The following is a 7,067-nucleotide window of genomic DNA, read 5'->3' on the forward strand; positions in this document are numbered from 1 at the left end:
TTTTATATTAAAAATATAAATTATTTTTCTTCTTTTCTTTTTTTTTACACACCATATATAAATATATGTTATTTAGAAATGTAAACCTTTTATATTATTCATCAACAAATAAATATTATTTTTTGTATAAAATTTTATTGCATTTATAACTCATATCATGGTTACTTTAAAGCGAGAAGTTTTTTTAATATTTCAAATGAATATAAAATAATATAAATTTTATGAAATTTATTTATTTTTAGAAATAGCAATCGCTTATAATTATAACAAAATTTTAATAATGTTTAATTTTATTTCAATAATTTATATTTATATATATATATATATATATATATATATATATATATATATATATATATATATATTTTTTAATAAAAATAATATACTCTTATTTAATAATATATGTTGGTCCTATATATAGGACCGAAAATATTTCTTATTTGTTTTTTTTTTTTTAAATTGTCATTTAAAACGCTTATGCACGTTCTCCACGAATACGTCTTGCCAATTGTATATCCTTAGGCATAATTGTAACACGCTTTGCATGAATTGCGCATAAATTGGTATCTTCAAATAAACCTACTAAATAGGCTTCACTAGCTTCTTGTAATGCCATAACAGCTGAACTTTGAAAACGTAAATCGGTTTTAAAATCTTGTGCAATTTCACGTACTAAACGTTGGAATGGTAATTTACGAATTAACAATTCAGTACTTTTTTGATAACGACGAATTTCTCGTAAAGCTACTGTACCAGGACGATATCTGTGTGGTTTTTTTACTCCACCAGTTGCTGGTGCACTTTTACGTGCAGCTTTCGTTGCTAATTGTTTTCTTGGTGCTTTACCACCAGTTGATTTACGTGCAGTTTGCTTGGTTCTAGCCATTTTCAAATAATAATGTTTTTACAAAAAAACACACAATTTTAAAAATTATATTCGACAATTTGATACTACAAAGTCAAATGTTTAAATGCGAAATAAATGTGTTGTATTTATATTTATATGAAATTTCAAAATTTTTGTTGTCATATCCTATTGGATAGCTATCAGAGTATGGACTAATCAAATTGTATAGGCGTGGCTTAAAAAATCTTTAATGCTTTATATAAAAAGGCACAATTGTACCGGCGCTCACATACATTACAATACTTGTGAGGTTAACACACGTGTTATCCGTTCGTTAAAATATTGTAAATAATTTTTTATTAAAATGACTGGCAGAGGAAAAGGTGGAAAGGGTCTTGGAAAAGGGGGTGCAAAACGTCATAGAAAAGTTTTGCGTGATAATATCCAAGGTATTACAAAACCTGCAATTCGTCGTTTAGCACGACGAGGTGGAGTAAAACGTATCTCTGGTTTAATTTATGAAGAAACACGTGGTGTACTTAAAGTATTCCTTGAAAATGTTATTCGGGATGCTGTTACATATACTGAACACGCAAAACGTAAAACAGTTACAGCTATGGATGTTGTATATGCATTAAAACGACAAGGTCGTACTTTGTATGGTTTTGGAGGTTAAGAAAATATAATAATTTACTTAAAATATTTAGTAAATTTATTAAAGAATATTTAATACATCCGATAAATTTAAACAGGCTTTCCTTTTTGGGAAGCCACTAATTTTATTTATATAAGAGTAAATAAATTTGTTAATAAATATAACATATTATATAATTTGTTTACAACAAATTATTTTGTTTATAACATACATTACCAAATATTTTTATTTTTTTTTTTTATTGTAATATATCTGCAATAATAAATTATAATTTGTATATTATCTATTTTATTTTACAATAACTTATTGAATTTTTGAAAAAATTTTATTATAAATTAATATACTATTATATTTTTTATATATACAAGTTAAGAGTAACAAGTATCGATAGGAGATTATCGAATTTATAACTAATAAAACATTTCGCCTTAATCAAAGAAAATAAAGATTTTGCTATACCATTTTTTATACTTTCAATAAATAATTTATTATTAAATTTTTATTATTTCATTTATTTTTTAAAATTATTAAAAATATTTTTCTAATAATTATAAGCGTACATAAACAAGTAGTAAATGTAAAATGAAAATAATAAAGGTAATGTAATGCATTTGCATTACACTGATTTACGATATATATTCCGCGATATCCTTTATTATATTTAAAATTAATAATATTGATATACTAATAATAGATATATTCAAGCTATTAATATATAAAATTTTATATTAAATATGATATTAATAATTGTTTATTTAATTTTTTTGTATATATAAAAATAATTTACTCTTATTTAAAAAATTTGATGGCTCTCTTAAAAAGAGAGCCGTTTTTATATGTTGATGTATTTTTATGTTATCAATTAAATAATATTTTCGATTTATTTATTTTGAACTTGTATATTTTGTAACAGCTTTAGTACCTTCACTAACAGCGTGCTTTGCCAATTCACCAGGTAATAATAATCGAACTGCGGTTTGAATTTCCCGACTTGTGATTGTTGAACGTTTATTATAATGTGCTAAACGTGATGCTTCAGCAGCAATACGTTCAAAAATATCATTAACAAAACTGTTCATGATACTCATAGCTTTACTAGAGATACCAGTATCAGGATGCACTTGTTTTAATACTTTGTAAATGTAAATTGCATATGATTCCTTGCGCTTCCTCTTCTTTTTCTTATCACTCTTTGATATATTTTTTTGAGCTTTGCCAGCTTTTTTTGCTGCTTTTCCACTTGTTTTTGGTGGCATTGTTACAAACAATTAATATACACAGATAGTTACAGAACACCAGTCAGTATATGTATGAGCGTGTCGTGTATACAACTAGCGTATTATATACGCGAAGATGGATATAACAATAAAAATGAATACTACTCTCTGATTGGCTGAAAATAATACTATAAGGTGATTGGTTTATTTTTAAAGTTTTATATTTTATAAATATTATAAATTAAAATACCCAAATAACATTTTAAACATTTATGTTACAATCCCCGTAACGTACACATCTGTGTGATTATATTTACAAAAAAAAATATTAATTAAATAAATTTATTCGCTATGTCTGGACGAGGTAAAGGTGGTAAAGTAAAGGGAAAGGCAAAGTCAAGATCAAGCCGAGCAGGATTACAATTTCCTGTTGGAAGAATTCACAGATTATTACGAAAAGGAAATTATGCTGAACGAGTAGGTGCTGGTGCCCCAGTATATTTGGCTGCTGTTATGGAATATTTGGCTGCAGAAGTTCTCGAGTTAGCTGGTAATGCTGCCCGTGATAACAAAAAAACACGTATCATTCCACGTCATTTACAATTGGCAATTCGTAATGATGAAGAATTAAATAAATTATTATCTGGTGTAACAATTGCTCAAGGTGGTGTATTACCAAACATTCAAGCAGTGTTATTACCAAAGAAAACTGAAAAGAAAGCATAAATTAAAAACATTGCATTAATTTTTATAATAATAATACATCGATCATAGGCCTTTTAATAAAAGGCCACAAATTTATTTAAAATAAGAGTAAAAATTATTTTTATAAATAATATATTATAATATTTTTTTAAAGAATCAATTTAAATAATTATAAATTAATGATTCTTTTTTTTTTTTTTCTTTTTTATATGTTATTATGGAAATAATTCATCATATTATGATGACATTTAGGTAACATATTATAAGAATATTCATAAAATATTATCAAAATAATATTGTATTATGATGATATTTAGACAAAATATTATAAGAATATACACAAAATATTATCAAAATAATATCATTAGATAACAAAACTGTTCATGATACTCATACCTTTACTAGAGATAAAAGTATCAGGATGCACTTGTATTAATACATATTATCACAACATCACAAAATATTTTTTAAAAGGAAAAATTTTTTAAAAATTATTATAAAATTTGATTGAATTAAATTTCAATTTATTTTTTTAATAATTAAAGAAAAAAAAAAGCATATAAACTTTCTATTGAAAATGTTATTTTCAACTAGATGGCCAAGTGAACTTTGTTACACAAACAATATATGACGTATTCGTTATTTAAATAATCAGTATCCTTTGATATTATATCAATACGTTACTCTCTTCTTTTGATACATATTAATAAAATTTCAATTTATAAGATTTTATGTCAATTATATAAATAATATTATAAATTTTCTAAATACATAAGTTAAGTAACAAAAAATTTGAATAACAAGATAAATTTATATATTATGTTTTAATACTCGATACTATAATATATCGCATCCGTTACCAATTATTCGGTATCCTTTGATTTATACACAGAATGAACCAAAAATATGTATCAAATTTATTTTATTTATTTATATATTTAATATTATTATTATTATTTTATATTACAAAGTTTCTTAACGAAGCTTACAATGATTTCTCATATCGTACTTAACAAAATTATTTAGATCATATAAAATTTAAATTGTTAAAAAATTTTTATATTTATTATTATTATTTATTTTTATTAAAATTACATAACATAAAATTAATAATATTTTAATAATTATATAAATTAATTCTTATTTAAAATAATCTTATATTAATCTCAACAAATACTCTAATAATATATTTTGTCATAAATTTTTTTATATTTAAAATAAATATTATAATATATAAATACTTATATCAGTATAAAATTTCTTTATATAATTATGAAAAAATTAATTTAATAGTTAATTATTGATATTAATGCATAAATAAAAGTATTTTCTAATGAAATATATTTTGTCAATGTTCGATTAACACATTTCATAATAATACGTTTTCATTATTGACAAAAAAAGTTTTTCTAAAAATGAAATCTTATACTATAATATATATATTTATATATTAAATTTTTTAATTATTTATATACTAATAATTTATAATAAATCGATATTAAATAAAAAATAAAAATATATACTTTTTAAGTTTACCTTAAAAATATTATTGTTTTGTATGATTGAAATAATTAATATTAAACTATGTTTATTAATAATTGTTAATAAAAAAATTAAATATATTTTAATTTATAAAATAAATATTATTATTAAATTTATAATTTATTATTTTATATATTATAGAAATTGAAAAAATAAATCATGTTTACTACGACAGTAAATTAGAAATACTATTTAATTTTTATGTGTTTTCTACATGGTACTTTGACTTACATAGGGACTTATATTATTGTGAATAATGATATAATTGAAAACCTTTATTTTTTATTTGATAGAATTATTATATTTTATCATTTAAATATTTATAATAAATACATTATTTTTATAAAGTAAAAAATATGGCCGAAGAAAATTCTACAGCTGTTGCAGCAACTGCGGTTACTGCTGCTTCTACAACACCAACAAAAAAAGCAACAGCTTCTGGTGCTAAACGTACAAAACAACATTCAAAACCAACACATCCACGTACATCAGAAATGGTTGTTAACGCAATTAAAAATTTAAAAGAACGTGGTGGTTCATCATTACAAGCAATTAAAAAATATTTAGCTGCAAATTATAAAGTGGATTCTGATAAAATTTCACCATTTATTAAAAAATATTTAAAAGCTGCTGTAACTGAGGGAGCCTTGGTACAAACTAAAGGTAAAGGTGCATCTGGTTCATTCAAATTGGCTGCTTCCGCTTCATCTAATTCTTCAGCTAAATCAAAAGTATCCAAAAAAGAAAGTGGAGCAAAAGGTTCAGCAAAGAGTGCTAAAAGTAAACGGGCACCAAAAGAAAAGAAAGCCACAACTACATCATTGGCAGCCAAAAAGCCTAAAGCAAAAAAAGCGACTCCATCATCATCAACTGCTGCTAAAAAAGTTACTGCAAAATCATCAGCGGCATCAAAAAAAGCACCAGTTAAAGCAAAACCAGCAAAAAGTACAAAATCCGCTGCCAAAAGTAGCCCTGCTCGTAAACCGAAAGCACCAAAAGCTAAGAAAGCTTCTGTTGCCAAATCATCTCCTACAAAAATTAAAAAAGCAGCACCAAAAAAGAAATGATCTGTTACTTTAATAATATATTGAAATATTTCATTATTTTTGCTAAAAAATGAAAATAACATAGGCCTTAATACAGGCCACAAATTAATATTTGATAAGAGTAAATTATTTTTTGTATAAATATTTTATAAAATAATAGTTTAGAAACATTTGCCACAGTCAGTACCACGGATGGGTGGCCACTTGAGAATACTGTGTGCGGTTGCATTTTTATTTAAAATATATGGTATAATAAATAAGTATATATTTAAATTGATTACTTCATTGAAAATTTTAATAATATACTTTAATATTAATGATATTTATGAAAAATATATATTTGTAAAAATTTTCATTTATTACTGGCAACAGCCATACCACGTTGAAAACACCGGTTCTCGTCCGATCACCGAAGTTAAGCAACATTGGGCACAGTCAGTACTTGGATGGGTGACCGCTTGGGAACACTGTGTGCGGTTGCCTTTTTATATTAAAAATATAAATTATTTTTCTTCTTTTCTTTTTTTTTACACACCATATATAAATATATGTTATTTAGAAATGTAAACCTTTTATATTATTCATCAACAAATAAATATTATTTTTTGTATAAAATTTTATTGCATTTATAACTCATATCATGGTTACTTTAAAGCGAGAAGTTTTTTTAATATTTCAAATGAATATAAAATAATATAAATTTTATGAAATTTATTTATTTTTAGAAATAGCAATCGCTTATAATTATAACAAAATTTTAATAATGTTTAATTTTATTTCAATAATTTATATATATATATATATATTTTTTAATAAAAATAATATACTCTTATTTAATAATATATGTTGGTCCTATATATAGGACCGAAAATATTTCTTATTTGTTTTTTTTTTTTTAAATTGTCATTTAAAACGCTTATGCACGTTCTCCACGAATACGTCTTGCCAATTGTATATCCTTAGGCATAATTGTAACACGCTTTGCATGAATTGCGCATAAATTGGTATCTTCAAATAAACCTACTAAATAGGCTTCACTAGCTTCTTGTAATGCC

The 7,067-nt window shown here is 23.6% G+C and overlaps 1 non-coding gene across 1 annotated transcript; it reads left to right on the forward strand.

Annotated features, from left to right (window-relative positions):
• Positions 1-6,376: 6,376 nt before the first annotated feature.
• On the forward strand, positions 6,377-6,495 carry LOC123304264. Its single transcript, XR_006536299.1, has one exon. It is a non-coding gene; the product is annotated as a 5S ribosomal RNA (ribosomal RNA).
• Positions 6,496-7,067: the final 572 nt, after the last annotated feature.

The sequence above is a fragment of the Chrysoperla carnea genome (genome assembly GCF_905475395.1).
Source record: "Chrysoperla carnea chromosome X unlocalized genomic scaffold, inChrCarn1.1 SUPER_X_unloc_35, whole genome shotgun sequence".
Taxonomy (NCBI): domain Eukaryota; kingdom Metazoa; phylum Arthropoda; class Insecta; order Neuroptera; family Chrysopidae; genus Chrysoperla; species Chrysoperla carnea.